The sequence below is a fragment of the Tursiops truncatus genome, chromosome 16, assembly GCF_011762595.2.
Source record: "Tursiops truncatus isolate mTurTru1 chromosome 16, mTurTru1.mat.Y, whole genome shotgun sequence".
Taxonomy (NCBI): domain Eukaryota; kingdom Metazoa; phylum Chordata; class Mammalia; order Artiodactyla; family Delphinidae; genus Tursiops; species Tursiops truncatus.
The window spans coordinates 38,245,362-38,271,598 of NC_047049.1; the positions used below are offsets into that span (position 1 = coordinate 38,245,362).

The window sequence follows — 26,237 nt, forward strand, 5'->3', positions numbered from 1 at the left end:
TAAAATCAGTTGAAAGTTAATGTATTTGACTTACAAGTGTGATTACGTGTGTGTGTGTGTGTATGTGTGTGTGTGTGTGTGTGTGTGATAAGGCTTGGGTGGAAAGATCCCCAAGTGTGTACAACCCACCTGCTGTCTACTTTGTAAAGGCAGAATGTTTTGTAGCAATGTTCATCTCCCAAGGAGGTAGCAGTCAGAGACCCAGCAATGAAAAGTTCCCTGAGTTAGAAAGAGGCTCTTACTCAGGTTGGAGAGTGGAAGTTAGTGATTTTTTAAAGAGAGGCTACTCCTAATTTTCTTTCTCATGGTCCTTAACCGCATTGGAACTGAATTGTTTAAACCTCACATAAACATGTGACTTCAGCCCTCAGATGGAAGAAGTGTTAGTCCCCCAGCAGCTTGCCTCTCTCTGGGCATCTGGAAACTTTTCCTCCTGGAGCAGTGGGGAGAGTTCATGGCTGGCTCATACCAGGAGAGCGATGGCAGCCCCAAGGTGAAGTGCAGCAGCTGCATGCAGAATGGATCAGAGGGGATCAAAACACCCTTTGGAGAATTTATAACACAGACTAAGCCCTGTTAGTGCTCGGAGGCTTTCATTAAGCTAACGTTCAAGCTTGCTTAACTCTCCTGGTTGTGCAGAAATAGAAGGTGGCATTCGAGACCCTCATGGTCTCAAGCTGCCCCTGATTTTCTGGGTAAGCATTCTTGGCAAAAACTCAGTGCTTCTAATGGAGAATCCCGAATTGGTTACACAGAATTGCATACCTCTGTGGGGTCAGAAGGCAAGAGTTTGATATTAAAGCAAAGCTGAAAGTCAGGTTCATGATAAACTAAATGGGCTTAATAGATGCATCACTATTTTAGATGGTGCCATTGACCACAGTTCTTGAGACCTGACAGATGACTGCTCCACTTTAGGTACATCCTTATATGTATCATTTTGATTTCTCAGAGGTGGATGAGACTAGAAAATTCCATGAGCTGCCGAGAAAAAGTGTTGGAAGGCTGACTGTGGATTTACAAAGGCCCCTGGGCACCGGCTTGGTGAAACTCTTCGGTATTTGATACCAAAATCCAAGTTCTAGCCTTGTGCTGAGTCAACAGATCTAAAGATAGATTTCTTTGGGTTTTGAAACTAGAGTCTCACCAGAAGGCCCCAACACATTTTAGACATAAAAGGAACAAAGAGATTTAAAATGTCAAAGTAGAGTGTAATAGGATAGCTCATTCTCCATGTCTAAGGTCTGTTAGCTTGTATTTTTGGCGTTTAATGGTTTTCTAAAAATATGCTTCTTTCAATATCAGTTGTGGTTGGAGTTTTCTGTGCGGCTTCTTTTTTTTTTTTTTTTAAAGCTGTCTGTCCCCCTTCACTGAAATTCGTAAAGACTTCATCTCCCTGTGGAGTTGTTGGCTCCTACCCTAAATGTGGTGTGTGTACCCTCATGAGGGCCAACAGGGAGATCCCTTCCACTTTCTGACTTGGATAAAAAGATAAGACCCCCAAAGAAACTATAAAACACCTCTGTAATGAATGAATCACAGCAAAGATAGAGAAAGTAAGTAAAGAGATTAAATGGCTTCTAGGGCAGAATTATAACTTAGTTAAAGGTACTGGCATGCTAGTCTGAGAAGGGATCTGTTTGAAGGGGAATTTAGCAGACTGGAACTTGGAGAGGCCATGCTGGCCTCTCTACGGGAGAAGGTCCCCTGCCCCTCGTATAGTATCAGCAGGTCTCCGTATGGATCTTATCCCAGTGGTGGGGCCATCTGTGGGCTTTTGAAATCAAATGGTTAGGTTCCCAACCTGACTCAGACTGTGGTCTTGCCCTCCCCACTGAACACCCCTGAGCCTACCTTTTTTTTTTTTTTTTTTTTTAATATTTTTGGCTGTGCTGGGTTTTCGTTGCTGCACACGGGCTTTCTCTAGTTGCCGCGGGCGGGGGCTACTCTTCATTGGGTTGTGCAGGCTTCTCATTGCGGTGGCTTCTCTTGTTGCGCAGCACGGGCTCTAGGGGCGTAGACTCAGTAGTTGTGGCGCACGGGCTTAGTTGCTCCGCGGCATGTGGGACCTTCCCGCATCAGGGCTGGAACCCGCGTCCCCTGCATTGGCAGGCGGATTCTTAACCACTGCGCCACCAGGGAAGTCCCCCCCACCCCGAACCTACCTTAACCTCACAGTGCAGTGTCGGGCCATACAGGAAGCCACAAAACACATTACCCTTCCATGCCCGTGATGCATCCTTCTGATTATAATTTGGGTTCCTCATGAATTATACTTTTCAGGAGACACAGGATCAGCAGATATCAGCATCCACCATCCAGTCTACATGATGGTATTAAATTGACATTTTTACTTTACTGTCACCCTGAGTTTGGTTAGCCTGAACCCTCTCTTGATCACCATATTTATGAATTGCAAGGTTCAAAGGCCAGCCTTGGACTGTGGTAAGTCCACCAAGATGCAATACTCTGCACGGACTAGCTGGCTTCCCCACTGTTGCTTGTCTTCACCTTTTCTTACGTTGTGACTGGCAACATAAGAGTGTGATTCCCATCCTAATGATAGTATAGTTTTTGCTTTTTCGAAAATGTTGAGAAGAAAAATGAGTGTAACGGAATGCTTATTCATGCTGGAAGTGTGATGGTCTATTGTGAGTGACTCATGTAAACATGAGTAAAGCAAACTAGAATACATTGTTATCGTTACAGTTACCATGTAAACTAACTACTTCCTACTTTGCTAGTTAATCCTGTAATTCTCATTTAAATTGCACAAATTACTAAACAATTACGGAAGTCCCCAATCACAGCAGTTCATAGCCCACATTTCACAGTAGAATTTTTCAGTACGGTTTTGTATTGCTAAGATTCTTGTACATTTATGAAGTATACTTTTATTTGGTTCTCAGGATAATATGGCCAAGTCTTTGGGGCATTAGGGTTCTGTAAGCTGTGGTACTTTTAAAGTCTATTCATGTAAAATTGTCCTTTTAATATTTTTATATTCCCACGGATATACTGAAACGATTCCCTGCAGTTAAGTACTGTTGATAGTAAGTGATTTTGTGCTATTCAGCAATGGTTTGATAATATCAGTCTAGTGGGCTGGGAGAGTCACCTTCTTAAACCTTCAGCATTTACTTCTGGGAGCAGAATTCTCAGGAGAAGCAAGAACCTGATGTCATTTACTTTGATGATGTCCACATAAAGGTCAGAGATGTGAAAGTGAATGTTTGTAACCCAGAAACTAGCCATCACCGGTCTAGATCAAAGGGAATGCCTCTTACAATTGGAGCAGCTCCGGGATAGGTGGAGATATGTCGTGTGAAAACCACACGGCCCTGGGAAGACTCTAGGAGAATCCTCTTGGAAAGAAAGTAAGGATTGGACTGGGACAATGCAGTAGGGAATAAGCAGGAGGTTATTCCCATTGGGTTGAAGAATAGGGAACACAAAGCAAGATTCTAATGTTATTTACAATTCCGGAGAGCTCCTCCTCTTAATGGACTGAGCCCTATACTTCTCACCAGCCAACATTTTCTCCAGACCTTCATTCTCAAGCTACCATTGTGTTCAAAGGAGGTTTATTCTCTGAAAGTTTGTTAACTAAGTTATCTGAGTAAATTGTGTGTTCCTGTGGTTGGAGATCTGGTAGGCCAGGGGTTGTTATATTTTTAAATCGTAAATAGAATTAACAAAAGGGCTGATAGTTCTACAGTGCTTCTCTCTGTATCCACCTGTTCCCTGCCAACGCCCACAGAAACACCCGCAGCAGGAGTTCTTCCCCACAATGGAGATGACCATATGCTAGACCTCTGCTGTCCAGTCCTGCAGCCACTGGCCACTTGCAGATATTTAAGCACATTAAATAAAATTAAACATTCTGTTTCTTAGTCATGCTAACCACATCCCGGTGCTCAAGAGCTACACATGCTTGGTGGTTACCATGGTGGGCAGAACAGATACAGAACATTTACATCATCGCATCCCAGGAAGGTGATTCAGCCTTAAGGAAAATATGTATTAAGGCATTGGATCCATTTTCAAGGAATTCCTGTATAAACCAAAACATTTCTAGGGTTTAACAAAGTTGACTCTTCTGGGCCAAATGAAGGTATTAGTATTATTATTGAAAATCTTAGCTTTCCTCAAGTTTCAACTTTGAATTCCAGCGGAGCATGACTGCTTTTGAGAGTCAAAGTGAATTATCAGCACATTATAGTGTAACTGGCTAGTCAGGGCCTAAGTAGGAAAACAGAAGCCACTTTTATTTACAATAGAGGGTATTTAGTGAAGTTCCTTCCACAGGTGATGGTGCAGCAGGGAGCCCACTGAAGAAGCCTAGAGATGAGCCCCAGCAGGAAGTCATTACTAGTCTCAGGCTGGAGGGAAAAGTTGTGGAGGCTGTTATTGGAGCTCAGGGGCAGATAAAAGCCAAAGCCACAAAGGAGATCCGGGACAGGAAGGTGAGAAGTACCCCTGGCAGCTTCTGCTCTCCAGTCTTCTGCCAGCGCCTCCCATTGGTTGAATCCAGCATGTTGATCCCCTGTGACAACGCAGAGCAGAGTCGGGGACCAGAAGGGATGGATCTATCAGCCCAGGACCAACGCAGCTGGTATCTGGTGAGCTGAGCACCTCTTATGTATTGGGTTCGCCAAAAAGTTCATTCGGGTTTTTCCGTAACATCTTACAGGAAAACCTGAACGAACTTTTTGGCCGACCAATATAAGGTGACCTCATGCGTCCTGGCCTCCAGGCGTGCGCAGTCATGCTCTTTTCCATACATCACTTAGTAGATTGCATTACATGTTTCTCCCTTGAGATGGACTGTGAACTCCTTGGGGCAGGGACTGTGTTCCACGCATCTTGGTAGTCCAGGTCCCTGGCACACAGTGAGTACATTTTTACGTTTTTAACAGATTGGTTCAAAATTTACTGAAGTGCGTTGTTTGGAAGATCTTTTCACGGAAAGCTTTCACTTTTTTTTTTTTTTAAATAAAGAATATGTTTGCAGCCACCAAATTAAAAAGGTAGAAGCCAGTGCCCTCTCTAAGTGGGCAGGGAAGATGAGGAACCTAGGAATGTAGTATCATGAGTAAGAAGAATGAGTGGGAGAGGGGAGGGCCTGGAGATAGGGAACCAGGGCAGGAATCTTCTGGGGGAAGATTATTAGGGGCTAATAATTAAACGTCTGGACTAGCCCAGTTATCCTGAGTGCTATCTTTTCAGAATCCCTGTGGTTTGTCATTTTGGCTCAAACTAGGGAAAAGCGGAGCCTCTGAAAAGAGCATCCCCTGGCAACTAAAAATACTATAGACACTGATAATACAGAAATAGAAAATAAATCAGTTCCTGGTATGCCATCAGCTTTGGATCATTGACTTTTTTCTCCCAACATTTTAAAATAATACTGTAATCTTTAATATTGTAATAATATCTGTAATCTCATAGAGATTTTAAATTCAGTTTAATTATCCTGTTTTCTACACTGAGTCCACTACTGTCCTGACTCATGTGATGGTTTATGATAAAAGTAAATTTGCACCTAGCATAAAGTAAGCATTCGGTAAATGTTTGTTCACCAAGTGAATGGCTATATGATTAGGAATCATAATGTAAAGCCTTCAGCTATCTTTCATAGCATGAAATCATTGCAGAGAGCTCTGATCTAAACCTGTATATTTCATTATCTGTATTATGTCCTTTAGCTGCTCACAATGGTTAGGCCTTACCTCTTTCCTTCACAGCTGCTGCATAAGGTAGGTATTATCATTCCCAGTCATGAGTAAACTTGCTGCTGCTTCCATGTAATGGCCAGACGTTCAAAGACGAGTACGAGCTGGTCTCTGCCCTAGAGGAGCTCAAGATCTGGAATGTAGGTCCATTTCAGTGGAAATAATCCTGTCTTCAAGGAAACCTCTGCCAGGGGCCTTAGGGTGAGCAGGACTTGCGAGGGAACGGGAGTGGGGCCTACAGGAGGCATTCTAGGCCAGGTTCACAGCCCCTGTGAAGACTTGGAGCCCTGAAACAGCCTGACACTTTGGGGTTCCTTGAGTCACTGAGGGAGACCAGAATGCAGAGGCTGGAAGAGTGGTCTCCTGTAGGAGCATGATGGTGTCACAGGGGCTGGGGGGAGGTTTAAATAATGTTATCCTGTCTTTAAGCTACTAAACTTTGATGGCAGGGAGGATCTTATATCTCCCTGGATTGTAATAACCCACTGGATTGTAATAACCCACGTGATCCCTTCTGAAGGCCAGGGTGTAGGCAGTGACAGTGGTTCCAAGCAAGAGAGGACATATTCCATTTAGGAGATGTCTGTGGAATAGAATTGGTGGGACTTGGTGACCACGTTTATGTGAGAAGGTGAGGGAGAGATGACAACCCTTAACCTACAAGAGAGTGCCTCTCCCTACTGTTCTTTTCCTTCCTCCCACCATACTCCAAAAAAAGTCTTTTTTTTCATGACGTGGAATTTAACCTTAAAATTGCCCAGGTCTAATCTAACCAGGAAATCCTCAAGGGATAACCAGATTTTCTCCCTGAAGTGATTTTCATCTAAGTGGGAGAAGTTTTAATACAATGAAAAATCAGTGCTTCTTACTTTCTGCCCTTCTATGACTGTTACTTAGAATTTTATTGTGAAAATAACTTGAAAAGTAAGGAGTATGAGTATGGGGTTTTTTCTTTCTTTTTTTGCTGTGTTTGTTTTCTGAACGGATAACCTCTCCTGATCTTTGGAGCATGGAGTATTTGGCAGATTTGGGCTCAAGCTCTCCATGTGTCAGGGTGCTGGGTGTGGATAACTCAAGACATGTCAAATTGTCTGGGCTGGGTACTGGATTCGTGGTTTGCCTATGCTAGCTTAACTTACTCCTCACAGCATTAATATTATAAATAACACAATGATACATTATATATACATATATATATATTTTTTTTTTTTTTGAGAGGTGAGCAAACTGAGGATGAGAGAATGTAGGTAGTTTAAGGCCATGCAGCCAGGGACAGAAATGGAAAAATGCAAATTCTTGCTCTTTCTTTCACTTGTGTAGTTTGCCATGGGGCCTGCAGCAGGAACGCTGGTAGACAAAGAGAGTGTGTCAGTCAGTGCAGTCGGGGGGCAGATACCATAAAGTAGTTTGAACAGGGCAGCAGTTAAATATTGAGAGTTATTAGCTATGACAAGGGGTTGGAGCAATGATGCCTGGCTAATAAGAAGTAAACAGAGCTCTAGAATACAGAAATAATAGATAATAGGGAGCAACCACCGGCCCTTGGGCCCCTGAGGCAAAGGCCACACCTCATACCCGATCCAGACCTTGCTGGAGAGAACGCTCCTGGCTGCGGCCCACTGTATGGCAGAGAAATTGCTGTGGTGCCAGGCTGGTGGAACTTGCTGAAAAGGCACCATCCATCCTTTGGGGTGCCGGGGAACGCTGTGCACAGGGAGATGTGGACGGGGATACTCCACTACAAAAGCAGTAGACGGGTGCCAGCGAAGCTGCTCATACGGCAGGAGGCTGCCAAGGAGTGCGCCGGAACCAGGAGGCACGGGGCCTTCCTCCAGCAGTGTCTTTCCAGCATCTCTTGCTGACACAGGTTAACAGCATCATGCAAGCGAGCAAGTGAAAAAATTTCTCAGGGGCCCAGATCCATTTATGCAGATCAGGCAGTAAAGGGTGAACTTATGGCAGACACACAGTAAATTCATAACTGGCACAGGGAGAAAAAAGCTCACCCTTTTCTCAGAACCTTTATTTTTCTTTCATTCAGCCAAGCAGTAGCACATGATGTGTATATTTTGGAGTGGTTTTTATTTTTTCCCTTGATGGTACTTAATCATTTTCCTCAGACTTTGAACACTGTATGGTTTGATAACCTGTGTTATCCATATGGTGACTTATCCCTAAGGGACTGTTGAAGATTAACTTTCTTTCATTTTCTTTTTTATTGTTTGCCTCTTAAACCTTAGATAAATTCCTGGATAATCAGGAATTGGTGCATGCTACATTTATGAAATGCCATCCAACCAGATGACATCCCAGGCTTTTTGTTGAATGCTTGTGAAAATATTTGGTACAACCTAGAATTGTAATTGCACATGAAGTAATTCAATCTGAGATTTATCTCTGACGCTTTATAAATATTTGCCAAAGGATTTCACAATATATAGGGTTATGGTTTTATGTGTGTGTAGTGGTTGTTTGCTAGTGCATTTCTTTACTGCCTTCTTGTGAATTTAGAAGAGTAGACCTTCCAGAAGAGCTTTTTAAAGATTTTTCCCTCCGGGTTGTTTTCTGCATTCCATGGCTATGAACTGCTGGATTTCAGAGCAGTTTCTTGCTCCCTAACACCATGCAATGCATAATTCATCATTTTGTTTAAAACATTAGAAAGGGACAAGTACTCAGCCTTGACCTTGAACCCAAGTTGATAACTTGATCTGTCTGTGCTGCCTTCTTTTTCTCTACTTCATTTCTTATTTTGAGTTTTTCTCCCTCAGAACTCTCCTGAAAAACCTTTTAGCTCATTAAATATATTTTGGGAGGTTCAGGAGTTTTAAAGGCTTATAGCTTTAACACTTTTTTAAATTAGATTTCAAATGTAAAGAGAGAGAGAATTGTCCATAATCTTACATTCAGGTAACCCATGATGACGTTGAAAATAAATAAAAAACAGTGCGTGTACATGGCTAACATACAAATGGTATCAAAAGGTACAAAAAGAGAAGTAAAAGCCTCTCCTCAAATGTGACTGTTGTTACATTTTTTGTGATTTCTTCCAGGAAAAAAAATGTTTTGGGCATATATCTGCATCTTTCTGGCTCTCTGCTTTTTACAGTTTTATAATAAAGGGATTCAGTTGTACATATTTTCTATAGCCTTTTTTTTTTTTACTTTTCCTATACTTTTTTAGAGCTCTTTCCCATCAACGCACAGATCTTCCTTATTTACTTTAATATGATATGTACAGGATTTCATTATTTCATCCACATTATGGACGTGTAGTAATTGATTTTACCTTTGTCTTCTGGCTAGTTTAGTAATTGCCAAGTATTTGTGGGGAGGAGTTGTAGTTACCTACTGGAGTTATTACAGTTCGCCTTTTTGTAAATAAACCTCCTGATGATATGTCAGTAGGTTACATTCCTAGCAGTGAGATGGCTAAGTCAGAGGATGTGTGCATCTTTAACTTTGGTAAGAATTGCCGATTGTACTCTAGAAGGGCTACACAGATTGGTTTTCTCTTCCCAAGGTTGTGTCTTTCCCACACCCCCATCACCACTGTAAATCACAAGGCTTTAACATTTTTGCCAACCTGATAAGTTAAAAATGCTACCTCTATGTTTGCACCTGCTTATCTTTAATAACAGGTTTCGTATCTTTCTATAGGTTCCTTGGGCATTCATATTTCTTTTTGTAAATTGTCTGCTCTTATGCTTTATTGTGTACTGTCTTCTTCCTCTTCTCCTTCCTCTTTCTTTTTGCTCCTTTTCTTCCCTACAGGGTTCTTTGTCTTTATCATATTGACTTACATGAGCTCATTTTAAATTAGGGAAATTAGTCCTTTCATATATGTATTGCAAATATTTTTTCCCATGTTATATATCCTGTCTTTCATTGTTCATTGAAAATATTGTTATTCTGGTGTAAGGAATATAAAACATGTTCTTTTTAAAAAGAAATGAAAGAAGGTTGGGGGTTAAGAAAAGTTGGCCACACTATCTGCTGTTTTTGAGGCCTGGTAGTTGTAGTTTGGGACGAAAATTATTTCCATGAATCCTAGTGTGTCTCATAGCCCTGGAGACCCCATACCGTCTTATTTACACCAAGACCACTGATACCAACCTCCTTCCTCTTTCTTTGTGTTCGCGTGGTTATCTGTCTAGACCAGCCAATCAGAGATAATTATATCCATTCTCTTGTGAGTGGAGTGTTGCTAAAACAATATTTTTTTTAAATCCAATTTTAAAATAATAGATCAAGAATGGATATCCCTCCAAATTTCTTCAAAGAACAGACTTCTCATTTGAACATTTAAAATTTAAGATTCTGGTTAACAAAAATTGACTGTATGAAAGCACGTTACATATACTGTAAACTATGACTCAGCCTAAATCCAAGGAAAATATTTGACTAGTTCTTTCCCGGAGAAGATTTTAAGGATTTCCTGAAATTTCGTATAATCTATATTTATGTACTTATTCATACATGTGGAAAGCCTTTTAATGGTATCCTATAAAGGGCAATATTATGGTACAGTATTTTCCTGGTTTGACCTACAGTCCTGTTCTCTGAAAATAGCAATAAATCTTAATTTCCAATAGGATCCTGGCCTCTTTTTCATGCCATTTGACCTGAGATGAGGTGTCTAATGGCTTTGTGTACTCTTCATAGTTCTATGAAGGCAGTTGATTCCATTAAGGTGAATTTACTGAAATAAGGCCCTTATAATAGGAAAATGGATTTATTTTTGAGAAAGCTAATGCTAAGCTTTGACTTCTGCAACTATTCAGTAACATTCAGTGCAAAAATAATTGGACATCAGAACACTAGAGAAGCAGCCATTGTTATTTTGAATGATCATGGTGCTTATTAAGCCTTCGTTTCAATGCAGACTGCTGAAATAATTGATGATGTCATTAATTAGTTTCAACCAGATAAATTTTTGGTAGTTTGGTAATGGCACCTTTCTAAATAGGATGTCAAAATGAAAGATAAATGGAGATGTTTAAAAATGCCTAGCTGTGTCAAAGGAAAGCTCGCAAATGATTTCTTAGGCACAATAGTTTTGTACCACTTCAGTCCACCTTGCATCCTTAGCTTTAGCTTATAAATCAACTTGACTAAATAAGGCGGACAGAAATTCATTTGTGACTTTGTCTTTGACATCTTATACAGGAGGATAAATGAATAAGACGAATGGAATCTACTTTGAAGAATGAGTTTCTAAAAGCAGGAGTGTCTGTCATTAGTTCCACTCAGTGAGGGCGGGTCTGCAGGTGAGACCTTGGTGCCTTGTCGAAAGGCTCCAAGCCGGCCCTGGAGAAACTAAGCAAATGAAAAATAAAATGGTAATATCAACAGTGACCGTTGTTAAAAAAACAAAAAAAAAACTTCAAGAAAATACAGGACCTTTTGTGGGGTATTTTTGATTAGGTGGTATAAGTTTTCAGTGGTGTGTAGACTTTTTGGAGGAATGCTTTGCAGGTGAAATGAAAAGTGTGAACCACTTGAGAATAAAACTAGGAGGCTTTACAGTGAGTGGGAAAGCAGAGGCTTTGGAAATGGAAGTTTCCGCATTTGGTTCTCATGCCGTGAGTGGCAGCTCACGGGTGTTCCCGAATAAGGAATACACGCTCTCCAAGCCCCAGTTTTTTTAATTTGTAAAAACGGAGATTAAAATACCTACTTCGAAGAGTTTTGAGAGAAATAGATGAATTTGATAGATAATAATCACTCGACGAATATGTGTCCTGCCTTTAAGGAGGTTTCTGGTATTGTGCAGATGGAGAGGGCAGCTGTTGATAAAGACCTCCGGCATCGCTGATGTTGAAAGTACCTCTTACAACATCAGGTATGGGAAATGGGGCTAGTTTAGAACTTGCTGTTTTTCAGGAAGGCAGAGAGATGTGCTATTAGAATGTGACAATTAATGATTTTTCCCACTGCTGGCTCAAGTGTCACATAATTCACCCTGGTTTATGTTGTATGTCTCGAGATGTGGCCACAAGTCCCACTGAGGTCAGTTATAGGCGTAAGTATCTATATTGGAGCGTTTGTGTTTCTGGAGTCCTCTGCCGTTGGTCTGGTCACACACACTAATTATCGCCACCGGGAGACAGTGAAGTTCCCTTGGCGGTGGCTGCATTATGAATTGGTCACCACACACTGAGCCAGAGCACTTGGGAGCTTCCTGTCCAGGTACCCTCTGGCCTCAGTGTAGCTCACAGGGAGGTTGGTTACATCATTATTGGTCATAAGACAGGCTCTGATGACTGTCCAGACTTTGATCAGTGCCTGATGCATCCTGCTCCCATATTCACATTGAACATACTTGAGGCAATGGAACAAAAGGTCAGTGCATGTTTTTTTTTTTTTTTTTTTTTTTTTTTGCAGTAGGCGGGCCTCTCACTGTTGTGGCCTCTCCCGCTGCGGAGCACAGGCTCCGGACGCGCAGGCTCAGCGGCCATGGCTCACAGGCCCAGCCGCTCCGCGGCATGTGGGATCTTCCTGGACCGGGGCACGAACCAATGTCCCCTGCATCGGCAGGCAGGCGGACTCTCCACCACTGCGCCACCAGGGAAGCCCTAGATAGATCTTCTGAAATGCAAACATCCTAGGGAAAAGAAACACCATTGTAGTGTAAGTTGACCTTAGCCTTACTTTGCTCAGCTCCTAGCTGAGCATACTAGGACTTGAGATAAAGGCAGTTGTAAATGCAAAGGAGAGAGAAGAGGCAATGTTTAACCTGGGCCACCAGGCAGGCAGCCCTGGGAGCCTCCTTTGCAGAGCCTAGGGAAGTGCAGACTCCAGAGAACATGACCGCTGAAAGGGGGGTGAGATTTCATCAAGGCAAACTGTCTCCCTTTCATTTTTGTTCAAGTTCTTTATCAAGGAAAGAAGAAAATAGAGAGGGAGAGTCCAGACCTTGGTTTTAGTTCCTTAGAGAAAGCTTTATCAAATACAATTAGGACCACCTAGTTGGATGATTAATCATTTGAGAGTGGAAATAATGAAAAATGACACATGCCCACCATAAACATTTTATTAAACTTAGAAATATCAACGCTCAGAATCGGTTAGTCTTTCATTTAGTGTCAAGAGTGTTGCTTTGGATATGGGTTCTCTGTTTTGTGTTCCATAATTGTCTTTCCCTCACAAATCATAGTCACGACACACCATCGGTGATGTCCAGTCTTTATTTCTTTAAATCCAGAACATCAAAACTTTCCAAGCAGCTCAGTACTGAATCCGTCTAGATATTGAGAAGTCATGTTTTCCCCTTAGAATATTAACATTATCTCGAATACACCTAATTTTTCAGCATTTTTAGCTATTTTCATTTGTCAAGTGTTTCTAAAGCATTCAGTTTAATAGAAACAACAGGTCACTTTTTTTCAGATTCGAATTTCATTTATTACTTAATATTTTGTTAAATTATATAATAACAGAACCAAGTACAAGCTGCACAAACAAGTTGAGAGCAAATGTAACTTAAGTCTTGATAAGCATTGCACGTCGACCAGTGGGAACAGAGTTGTCAGGCTTGTCTTAGCTAATTCCAGTCAGTGACAGTGACTGGTTACTTAGCCATCCACATGCTTTAGTGTGTTGTGAGGGAGGGGTTAATCTAGTCCCAGATTGGTGAAGGTATCCAGGGGACCCCACCAACCCATTACTGTGCTTTTTACTATGAATTGCATCTCGAGTTGTAAAAATTCAATATACTAATCATAACAGTAACCCATGATGGCATTTTTTGGTGTCTAATCACAAAAAAGTAGCCACGTGGCTAGAGAGAGCAGGGCATGGAGTTTGCCATCACTCAAGGTTTGCTGTCTCTTGATATCCCTGGATTCAAGGGATAAGCTCATGAGTTAGATATGAGCCGAAACTCCCAGCTCACTCAAGTGCTTCTGCCAGGCTCTTCCTGTTACGTAAAAGCTAAAAGGAGTCCGTGCAGATTACAGTATTATTCTATATATGATAATTAGTTCTCAAAGTATAACTAGTTCATGTAGTGATTTGTTAATTTGGTTCATTACTTGATTCACTTTTAAGAAGCAGTCAGAAAAAATTCATACCAATCATTACTTGCTAAACCATTTGGTGTTGAATGAAAAGCAAAAACCTAGAAAAAAAGCAACTTTGGCTCTAACAGCCTGAACGTTGGGGTCAAACTTGTCTTGCTTTCCTGCCCCCCAAATTAAATTAGCTATGACTTAAAGCAGAAGGTGTAGATAGCTGTAAAAAACTTGGGTTTTTTTTTTTTTTTTTTTTGCTGTTTCATGTTTATTTCGCATTACCTCAGATTTATTTTGATTTCCATTTCATAGTGCCTGATACCAGAATTTGTACAGACCTCTTGAAAGACCATGCCCTCCGAGAAAATTCACACTATTGAAAGTTATGGATAACTGAATGGCAAGAGGAGTTTCTTAGTGGATGTGGTTCTTGATCAAGTCTGGACAAATTCTGCCCTGTCGTGTGTCATAAACTATGGTACAGAACGCATCCGAAGTGCCAGGGGAAAACCAGCATTATGCCATCACCCGTATTCCCATCCCTGACTCTCGTCTCTCTTGAAGAAGGAATTCACGTGGCTGGTGATGGACGTTTTGATTTGAGATCCACATAACAGACACTTAGACTCGTTAGATATAAGCACTGAATCTTTAGGTTCGGTCCAGTTTTAGATTTGGCTAAGGGATTCCTGGTGGGCACAGCAAAATGAGAAACATCATAAGATTCATGTTATCCATAAGATAGGAACTGACCAGTTTTTAAGAAAAGCAAGCTTCTTTTAAACATTCAGAGAGGAACTTTCCTGGAGATCCAGTGGTTGAGACTCCACGCTTCCACTGCAGGGGGCACAGGGTTCCATCCCTGGTCAGGGAACTAGGATCCCACATGCTGCTCAGTGCAGCCAAAAAAAAAAAAAAGTTTCAGACAGGAAGGATGTGAGAATGGAATGTAAATAATTTCCCCCCTTAACCCAGAGGATTGGCTTACGTGGCAGTTTTCCCCCTGCTTTTATGTGTCCATGTAGAGAGAAGATACATGACTCAGGGGGCAAAGGTCAAGAGTCTGAACATCTGGGTAATGAGTACCTTGCTCTGGGAAGATGACTGAACACAGTGTCCCGAGGACATGTAAGATCAAAAGAATCTCCTTGTTTTGGGGGACCTTTATCAGCTCACCTGCAAGATCTTCGTAAGCTGTACTGTTCAGCCAGTGATTTTGTTATCTGTATCGTGGATGTCCATACTAATAAAAAACATTTTGCCCAGAGAATCTTTTTTCTTGTTGAGGGACAGATATCAGAAAAGGTCCACAGTCTCTGTAACTATCCCTAGTAATTAGTCTCAGAACTCAGTGCCTTTATCAAAGGGAATTTCTAGAACAGTGTATTATTGCTTAACCCACCTCCTTATCTGCCATTCGTGGAGTTTCTCAGGTATTTCCTGACTTTCTTGTCTGCCTCTGGATCAAAAAAATGAAATGTAGAGCAAGTGAGGACATAGTTTAAGAAAAAAAAAAAAAAGGAAGAACAGAAAAAGAAATACAGAATAAAGCTTTAGTATGTATCTTCCCAATAAATGGGATGCGGTGTTTAGATTTTTATCATCCATCTAATGTAAGGTGTTCTTGCGTGTCACAGTTTGATCTTTCTGCCTCTTTTTTTTTTTTCTCTCTCTTATTGTTGACTTGACCTGGTTTCTTTACGTAGAGAATCTGGAAATGTTTTCGTTCTTTGAGGAAAGAGCTATGCGTGAAAGCCCCACTGCCTGTGGGGACTGTAGGGTGGGTAATATTTGGGTGTACTTTCAGGGTCAGGTCTTAACCTTGCTCAGGGAATGTTGTATGTGTGGGTAGGTTATTAAAGACATGGTGGTTTCACAATGTATGTGTATATCAACTCATCGTATTGTACAGCTTAAAAAAAATTAAAAAAAAATTAAGCAGTGGTAGCTCCAGTAGCTGTTGATGAATGCCTGAGGCTTGGTGGAAAGAACTTCTGTTTACTCTGAGTACTGGCTCTCTGATTAGCAGTTGTGTGTTTCATCCCACGACCCAACATAGATTTTTTGATGTATTTATTTTATTTTTATTTCTTTTTTCTGGGTGCCTTATGTTTTTTTTGTGTGTTCATGTGTAATTTTCAAAACAAAAATTGGGTTCATACCAAATTACGGCTTAAAAAACATTTTATAATGACAATTCTTGAAAATGTGGAGTGACTAGTAGCACACTCTATATCCTTATCACCCAGCATTAACAACTATCGGCTTTCTCTGATTCTGATTCTACCTTTCCCTCTGCCCTACTTTGTTCAGGGTCAGGAGAGCGAGAGAGGGGCCCAAAGCAAATTTCAGCCATCATACCATTTCCTTCCCAATACTTTGTTCTCATGTTTGTTATTCAATTATTTACTTTTTGTCTGTTGACTTTTCTTTCTCTTGTTACTGAAACAACTCTTGGACTGTGCCCTGGTGGAGTTATAAAGGTAGACTCTTCTGGAAGCATTGTCCTCTGCATGGTGCTTGATGGGCTGGTCTTCAGGGATCCTGAGGAGGACAGCCCTGCTGGTGTGAAGTTCATGGTCCGGTTACTAATAGAACCCAGAGGTATGACTGCTGCCTCCTTAGCCTGTAGAGTCCGGTGTAAGGCTAGGCCTTCGTTGAGTGATGTTATGTTTAGAAGAAGTAGACCCAAATCTAAGTCATAATGATTTGTATTATTTATTAAACTCATGCAGAAACCATAGCTTTGGATAAAACTGTCTAAAGGATTGTGTCTAGATCCTTTTTTGTTTCTGTAGCTACCTAGACAGGAAACTGTTGATATTACAATTTAATCATTTATAAATTTGCCATCCTTTGGGTAATATAGTAATCTGTGCAGCATTTCATGGTTTTGAAGGTTTGTCATATTCAAGTCCAACAATAGCATTGTGAGGAAGGAAAGATATTATATTTCTGCCCAGTTAACTCAAAAGAGAAGCTGAAAGATGGGAGGGGGTAGTCATTGAGTTGACTTTAGGTCTTATGTCTCCTAGTCTAGAAGTCTTTCTGCTTTGGATGGTTTTTGAGTTGCTTTAGAATGTGTTGTGAAATTGGAACTTGCCTTTTCCTTTATACTTGAACATTTTTGTATCAAATGTTTGAAATTCACGCCACCTCGGATAAGGAAGATGCTTGGGGAAGACTATCCTCTTATTGGGTCTTATTCCAAGGCGGGGCCAGGACAGCAAGCACAGCGCTTTTGGAGCTGATTCCTAACACCACGGTCTCTCCCCCATGACATTGGTTTTCACCTCTCTCCAGTGCTGTCCCAGACCCAGACCCAGACCATAACCATCACCATCTTTGCCTTCATGCACTGGTTACTTTTGTGACAGAGTGGAATTAATTTGATCCTAAAAGCTCTGAGATTTCTCCTGGGGACTAGAGATATGTGATCCAATAGAGAAATTGTTTGGACATTCATTCACCCCTGTAGGAATTTGTACAGGCATCAAATTTCCCAGTTCCTCTTAAAACATCTAGACATGGACATTCTGTTGGCTTAAATTCCCTGAGGGAATAGAGTGATTCTTCAGAGCTGATGCTTCAGGAAATTTTTATAGTAGCAGTCTAAAAATGTGTATACTTGTTTCTCCCAGAGATACTTTCTTTTCTTTCACCAGTTAAAATTGGTTTCCTGCTGAAGTGTCTTGTCTGCTGCAGGTGTCTTTTGTAAAACAGGATTTATGCATTTGATTTATGGACATGACATATATATAAAGTATCAAGTGTTCTGAGTAAGAATTGAACATAATTTCAGCGCAGATATTTTAACCGATGTTTATTGTTCAAGGAATTCTTTGTGTAAAATAGGATAATCTAATTTTAATATGAAGTTGCTTTGAAAAAATTAAGGGAAAGCCAAGCCAGCTAAAATCAGGGGGATGTGTATTATGGAAGATGTTAAACAACAGGCAGTACTGTTTTCAAACTTTTTTTGTTTGTTTGTTTGTTTAACATCTTTATTGGAGTATAATTGCTTTACAATGGTGTGTTAGTTTCTGCTGTATAACAAAGTGAATCAGCTATATGTATACATATATCCCCATATCCTCTCCCTCCCACTCTCCCTGTCCTATCCCTCTAGGCGGTCACAAAGCACTGAGCTGATCTCCCCGTATGATGCAGCTGCTTCCCACTAGCTACCTATTTTACATTTGGTAGTGTATATATGTCAGTGCCACTCTCTCACTTCATCCCAGCTTCCCCTTCCCCCTCCCTGTGTCCTCAAGTCTGTTCTCTACGTCTGTGTCTTTATTCCTGTCCTGCCCCTAGGTTCAGCAGACCTTTTTTTTTTTTTAGATTCCATATATATGTGTTAGCATACGGTATTTGTTTTTCTCTTTCTGACTTCCTTCATTCTGTATGACACACTCTAGGTCCATCCACCTCACTGCAAATATCAAACATTGTTAATCAAAATAGTTGGTTAGGGCTTCCCTGGTGGCGCAGTGGTTGAGAGTCCGCCTGCCGATGCAGGGGTCATGGGTTCATGCCCCGGTCCGGGAAGATCCCACATGCCGCGGAGAGGCTGGGCCCGTGAGTCATGGCCACTGAGCTTGCGCGTCCAGAGCCTGTGCTCTGCAATGGGAGAGGCCACAGCAGTGAGAGGCCCGCGTACCGCAAAAAAAAAAAAAAGTCGGTTAACCACATGTTGTCATACCAAGGTTCTGGTCTTATCAAATAAATAAAAGACACAGATCTGCAATGAGTGCGTTAACCAATATGCAAATGGTGCAGCCAAAATAATTACTGAAGTGCTTAGAAACAGTTTCGTTTATAAAAACAAAAAGCTTCATACAAAGTCTAATGAGATACAGGGCTTGTTAAGAGGTTTTATGTTTTGTGGGCATAGCTGGACTAAGCAGTTCTGCAAATGGGGGTGGGCTTCCAGACCCAGGCAGCTATGGGAGGGCTTTTGTTTTGGGGAGCCGGTAGTAGCTGTGTGCATGTTGGGTGGAGGTGGGGAGAAAGACACACAGAAAGACTTCAGTCAAATCTTAGGCTCTCACTGAGAAACTGCTCTCACAGCCTGGTCTCAGCTTTGCTAGCCTTTGCCGTGTGATCTTGGGTAAAGCACTTGCTTTGATGACCCCAGTTTGTTTAGAATTTGAAGATTCAGCTAGAATCTAATTTTACAGTTGGGGTGCTTGAATTCCCCCATATGTGAGGTAGTAGGTCAAGAGGTGTGAAGTAACATGATAAACACATATTTCTTAAAGATTTGGGCAAAGAAAGTGGTTTTTGTATGAATATAACCATTATTATAGAGAATACAAAAATACAAAATTTACATGTAATTTTAAGGTCAACTAAACATAAAAAATTGTCCTTCTTAAAAAGTCTATGCATCCAGACTTTTGAGTGGCTATGTTTATCCTCTCTCTGCCCACAGGAGTCTTGGGAGAAAATGTTCAGAATGGTGGTTGATATCTTTGCCAGTTGCTAGATGCAATCTAAAATCTTCTTTCACTCTTAATTTATATTTACTGTTCCTCTTATAAGAGCCAATCATGGTCACTTTCCTTGTCAGTAATCAAGTGTTTTTGTTCTTTTGTCCTTGTAAGCTGGTAGGTGACTTAGAACAGGGTGTGTCCTGTGAGCAGAGTAATTCCTATTAAATTGGAAGAGATAGTCTCATTTGTTTCATTCATTCTGCAAGATCCATGGAGTGCCAACTCTATGCTAGGCACTGTTTTGGGCTTTTAATAAATGCATTTTCTCTGTTTCAGTATTTAACTCTGCCTCTCACTGTTGTGGTCTCTCCCGTTGCGGAGCACAGGCTCCGGATGCGCAGGCTCAGCGGCCATGGCTCACGGGCCCATCTGCTCCGCGACATGTGGGATCTTCCCGGACAGGGGCACGAACCCGTGTCCCCTGCATCGGCAGGCGGACTCTCAACCACTGCGCCACCAGGGAAGCCCTCTGTTAATATTTTGAGTAGATAATATATTCACATGGTTTCATGTTCAAATGGTAAGAAAGGATGTACAGTGACAAGTATACTTCTCATCCTTGCCACCCAGGGCCACTCCCTGGAGTAGTTCATATTGACTATTTTGAAGCTTTCAAGTCATATTTTATGTGTATATTGGCAAATTTGTATATATCTCCTTCCTTCCCTCTCTTTTAGACCCATGGTATTATACAATACATGTGAATCTGCTCCCTTGCTTTTTTCATTTAACAATTATATTTGCATTTTTTTAAAGTCCTGAAGCATGTACATCAGACTGTTAGCACTAGTTATCTCTAAAGGATGGAGTTGAGGAAGCTTGCTTTCCCTCCCTCCCTCCCTCCCTCCCTCCCTCCCTCTCTTCCTTCCTTCCAGTCTAACTTGAATGTACTTCTCTATCGTTTGAATCGTTTATAAGGAGAATATATTGTTTTGGTAGTAAGGGGGAAAGTCCTTTTTGAAGAAAGAAAGAAAGAAATACCTTTGCCTAAGTGTTGAGGAAAGTGAAACTGTATGGAACGTCCTTCTCTAGGAAATTTATCCCCTGATGTGACCCACTGCTTTGTAGACGTGATTTGTGTTCAGGAATTGTCTGCGTGGTACATGCAGATGGCGCCCTGGAGCGCGAGAGGCACTCCAGGAAGGAGGACCGTGTCCGCAGCTCAGGCTCCGCACAAGCCCTGATGTTGTCTCTCAGCTATTGGAGCCAGGCTGGGCAGTGGACATGTTAGCCTGGGCAGAGGGCGGAGGAGGTGGGAGAGCCTTGTGTTCGTTAGGGGCCTCCCCAGTGGTGGAGCGTTTGACCCAGAAGGATGCTCCTGAAACCTCTCGGAAGGAAGAGAGACGAATTTGTCGGTAACAGGGCTTGTGGTAACAGTGCACCTCCTTTTAAGGAACTGAAAACATGTTCCAGAGTCTTCTCTCAGCTTTACCCTCATGGTTTGAAGGGAAGGGATGGCTTCCCACTAGGAGGCGTACTGCTCAGTAGTGGAGCACACAGACGTTGGAGCCCAGTGTCGGAGCCCTGCTCCAGTGTGCGACCTTGAGTGTCTCACCTCACTTCTGGGGCCTAGGTCCTCACCTGTCAATAGGGATTCTTCATCCTTTTCGTAGGATTGCTTTGATTTCAGTGAGCTTATAGTGTAAAAAGTTTAGGTCCTGGTAAACTCTCAGTAATGTGAGCTAGGAGGCAGAGCAGGAGGGTGAGAATGCAAGTAAGTAATGGACCTTCCCTCTCACACGTGGGCCAGAAGTGTGCTGAGAAGAGACCCTGGACTCTTGATCCCGCTTAGTTCTCTGCTTAAACCGCCCTCTGAAAATTCAGTGCTCTTCAAAGCCATTTATAGATCACTTGAGCCAGTGGTCCTCATCCTGGCCTGGGAGCCAGAGCATCAGTATCCATCTGGCAGATTGGTTTTTTCAGAGAACTACACATGCATGTTATTTCACCTCTGTGGCATACAGGTTCCCACTCTGGCACAGAGAGAGCTTGGCAGGTGGCTGTTAACTTCCTGGTCTCTAAGGTACAGGTGCTGTAGAGCTTGGCTGGTAATAATAGTATCCTATAGAAGACTGTTGTATCACATTATTGATTTTCTAGTTATCAATACTTCAACACTTAATGATGCTCTAATGCCTTTGTAATCAACATCTAAGCTCTATGGAGTAACCCAGTACATATTTATTACTCTCTCATGTCTATGAATAATAATGTGGTTTTCCAAAGCTGAGGTTAAATCCACAAAGGCCATGGTGCAGTAGTTTTATGATCCTTCATATGGTCTGACGGAGAAGTATTTAAAATCCAGATCCCCCCAGGATTAATTTTACATTTATTTTTGGTTTCTTTAGGGTTAGGCTTATATTTTAAAAGGAGGGATATATTTTAACTACCGTATGTTATGTGTGTCCTAGAATTGCCCTCCTAGCTGTCTACACCTGAGTATAACAGCAGAGGCAGCCATAGAAGAAAAAAGTTTGGTGTCCTATGTCACAGCCTAAAAATCCCTGCAAGAGAGCCCAGCAAGCAGAAGGTAATGATTTTACAAGAGAGAACAAATGAGGGAGAAGCCTCCATGGCGTATAGCAGGGAATTGGTTCTTGCATCATGGGGTTCACGTGTCAGAAATCAAGCACAAATGCCTTCATGTGCTCTGGCTGTACTTGCAATGCCAGTTTTTGCAATGGAAAGATGAGATGGAGTAAGAGGGGTGTGCTGTTGGCTCTTCCATGCCTTCCCCCCTCATCTGACATCTTTCCAACCTACTCCCACAATGCTCCAACCCACATTTTCCCCCAGATCTCAGATTTCTTTATCTTAAGCCATAGTGATTATTTTGCAGAAAAAATAGTAACTTACTTAAAAAGTAATAATAGTGATTGATTTCATGGAACATGCATAAATTGCAGGCACTGAGTGCTTTACATATTTCATTTCATCTTCTTAACTTTATAACAGCTTCTTAACAGCTTTACAGGTAGTTTTGTCTTTATTGGACACTGCGGGAACTGGGGAAGTTAAAAAAACTTGTCCATGGTCACATGGCAGGAACCAGTAAAATGGGCATTGGAACCCAAGTCTACCTAATTCCAAAACTTCTGTTCTTAGTTTGGATTTTACCGTAACAATAGCTGCCACTTGTTAAAGACAAGTTCCAGAACCACCACGTACACAAACAACTTTCTGAGGTTACCGACTTAAACAAGAGATCAGGTTAGCATTACACCCGATATGACATATAAACATCATGTACCCTTTGAAACGATGTACTGAATAGGACACAACATCACTTCTGGGTGTTCCTGCCAAAAATGTATAACTTTAATCATGAAAACATCTGAGAAACCCAAACTGAGAGACATTCTACAGAATAACTATTATTCTTCAGTAGTGTCAAGGTCGTAAAGGCAAGGAAAGATTGGGGAACAGCCATGTATTGGAGGAGATTAAGGAGACCCAATAACTAAAAGATTGTGGGAACAGAAAGAGGACATCCGGGGAAAATTGGTAAAATTCAAATAAGATCTGTTTTTAAGTTAATAATATTATAACATTGTTAATTTCCTGATTTTGATAACTGTGCTATGGTTATCTAAGTTGTTAACACAGGAGTAGTGGGGTGAAGGGTATACCTCAGTTTTCTGTTCTGTTATTGCAACTTTTATGTAAATCTAAAATTATATCAAAAGAAAAAGAAAAAAATGTTTTAAGCCAGCTGAGATCGATATTAATTCTCATTTTAGAGATGAGGCAACAAGAGGTTCAGATGTTAGGTAACTCACCTAAGATCATACAAATGGTAGTTATTATTAGTGAAGGAAGGTGGAAGAATTTGACCCAGTCTAAGAGATTCCAAAGCTCATTTTAACCACTATGCCGTATGGCTGCCTCATGTTTAAATACGTGTGTTCAAGACATTAGCCCTGAGCCAAACTCCATCCCCATTAGACACTCCTTATACTGGGAGAAGAAAAAAAAAAGAAGAATAGCAACTTTGTGCCTGTTGAAAAAAAGCAATGTATGTATTTCATTACTATTATAAAATTATATGATATATTGATATTTGTTTTGTATATAGAGAGAGCAATATTAATAGAGAATTTTATATTTCAGGCAATTTAAAAATCACATGACGCAGCCAAGTCAAAGTTATATAAATTTTTACCAACAAAAATGAACTATTCATTATAAAGCTGTTCTGATCTTTTTCAAATAATTTCTACATCCTGCATCTCCAAATTATAAATACCATGTTTCTGTCTCTTCTTGCTGCCCAGCTCTCTCAAACTTTTCTCTATAAATACCGTTGGCACAAGTGAAGCTTATACTGTTTAATGCAAAAGATACAAGAAGAAAACCATCTTTTTGTCTTACTGGAAATTGATATTTTGGAAAAATGAGGAGATTGTTTTAAAAGTTCAGGCCAAAGAGGAGAATGCAAACAAAAAAAAATTGTCTATAAATTTTAAAAATCTTAATAAAATATAATTACAATGGAAGTCTTTTTAACTTTAAAGGAAAAACAGAAGTGGATCATTTGGCTCTATTCAAGTCTAAATAACTTAGTGATAAATTCTGGAAAATTCTTTGATGTAATATAATTGTAGCACTATTTCAGTGCTGAAGATCTAACTTGAGATCACTTACTTTTGGAGCCTCCATGTCCTCACCTGCAAAATTGGTACAATAAACTTCCCCAAAATTTTTGCTTTGAGAATTGGATAATTTTGTAGTTTATTAAGTACCTTCACATAAGAGATTTAAGCATTCATTTTTTTTAAGTTTTTTTTTTTCCTTCTTAATAAGAATCTATTGTACTGTTGATTGTAACTCCTGAAGTTAATAACCTACTTCTGAAGACTTTGACCTTTGTTATTTTGATTTACATGTATTAAGTGTTTCACAGAAATGCAGAAAACAAGTTGCTCTTTGCCAAGAAGTTACACCAACCAGCATACTGTGGTGCTATTTTTAATAGTATGTAGTTCCTGTGGCCATTTGATAAAATCAGAAGCTCATAAAATGAAGCCCAGAGTGACAGAGTGAGGAAGTTCAGTTTCATGAGACCAGAGCTATTTCCAGGAGTTCTTTGAGAGGAACTCTAACTTGGATCTGTCTGCTAAATTTAGTCTACCAGCTCCACAGTCGCTCCTCTGTTTCTGTTGATAACAGAAGACAAAGGTTGTGTCTGGAGTTTTTCAGTAGGAGGTGGGTGGGGAGAGAGGGCAAGTGTGTGTGTGTAATTGAGGGAGGGCATCCACTTTTAAAACAGCTATTTATTTATTTATGTTTGTTTATTATAGCCTTGTATTGATTAGAAAAATAATATGTTCATTATAATGAATTTTGAACTGTAAGAAGATAAGTAGAATTGTTAAGTCACCAGAGGTAACTGTCATCAGTTTGGTATGTAGACCTAAAGTCTTATCTTCTGTGCGTAATGTATTCTATCTGCGATACAGTTATCACAAAACCACGATCATGCCATATATATATACTGAACAGAAACTTGCTTAAAATTTGCAATATAGAATATCACATGCATTCTTCCACATCATTGAACATTTTCCAAGAAGATATAAATTATAATTTTGTGGAATTACTTATAAGGGTACTGATTCATTTAGTGTGTTTCTTATTGTTGAACACGTGGACTCCTTTCTTCCCCCTGAGATTGGTGCCAACTGAAACCCACAGGTCAGAAGTCCATTAACTGTAATCCGAATTCTTAATTCCCAAGTTTAGTACCGTGTAAAATCTACCTAATATGAAAGGTACATATACGTGTATCCCTCTAACAATCCAATTTTATCTAATAGTTTTAACCTGGTAGTACCAGAGAATTAAAAAGAAGAGGAAGACGAAGACCTGTCTCCTACCCTTGTGCTTTACAGGTGGAGAGCAGGGTTGCCTGAAATGCCACTTTCTTCTTCATCACACTGTACAGCAAAGGGATGTGAACATTTAGCAAGTGATGGGTTAGGATTTCATTCCTTCCTGAACCGCCCCATGTCCCCTTCCACACTGCAGTTAGATCCCTGAAAGGTGGATGGGAAAAAGACAAGAGGCAAAGACAGAGGGATTCACCAGGGCCATGCACACCTGCCCTGCCCCACCTGAGCCTGCGGCGGGACCACTCATAACTCCATTCAGCTCAGTGGCTGAGCATGGTTGGCATTTTGTTTTTAACATTTGAAAATATTTGTGGTAAAATATACATAACATCACATTTACCATTTTAACCATTTTAAGTGCACAATTTAGTGGTGTTAAGTATATGCATTTCTTGTACAACCATCACCAGTGTCCATCTCCAGAACTTATCACCCCAAACCACAGCTCTTTAGTTGTTTTTTAAATGTTAAAATTCAGAACAAAAACAGGTTCCTAGGGGCAAAGCAATTTGATTTGAAGGAAATTGCAAATAGGGATGGAGGAAACTCACACGAGGACTCCCCCCCCCCCCCCCCCCCGCTGTCCCTTCTCTCTCCACTTGCGATTACTTTCTTAAAGACAAAATCTGTGGTCATGGCAACACCACGCATCTGCATAGGTAGTGCTCCCAGAGTTCTTTGCTCTTGTTTGCACCTCAATACACTTTCCCAGAATGGCTTTTTCAGAACACTCTTCTCAAACTGTTTTACATACCATGGGAATCAGGCAACACTGTTAAAATTCTCAGTTATATATTTGCTTTAATGTTCATTAGTTTAAAAAGAATTGCCAGTACATTAAATGTCTGTTTTCATGGATATTATTGCCTAGGACAAGACAGTGTTTTGTGTTTTTTTTTTCAATTTTCTTTCATTTATTTTTTTATACAGCAGATTCTTCTTAGTTATCCATTTTATACATATTAGTGTATGTATGTCAATCCCAATCTCCCAATTCATCCCACCACTGCCACCAACCCCCTGCCAATTTCCCCCCTTGGTATCCATATGTTTGTTCTCTACATCTGTGTGTCAATTTCTGCCCTGCGAACCAGT

General features: G+C 40.8%; 1 protein-coding gene across 10 annotated transcripts in view; it reads left to right on the forward strand.

Moving 5' to 3' along the window:
- Positions 1-26,237, forward strand: part of SGMS1 (sphingomyelin synthase 1) — a 293,995-nt gene that overhangs the window by 204,861 nt on the left and 62,897 nt on the right. The window contains exon 1 of one of the 10 annotated variants that reach the window (XM_033842383.2): positions 16,177-16,354. The exons of the other annotated variants lie outside the window; for them this stretch is intronic. The gene's annotated coding sequence lies outside the window, so the exon portion shown is untranslated. Of the gene's footprint in view, positions 1-16,176; positions 16,355-26,237 lie in introns of those variants that run through there. 10 annotated transcript variants of the gene reach the window in all.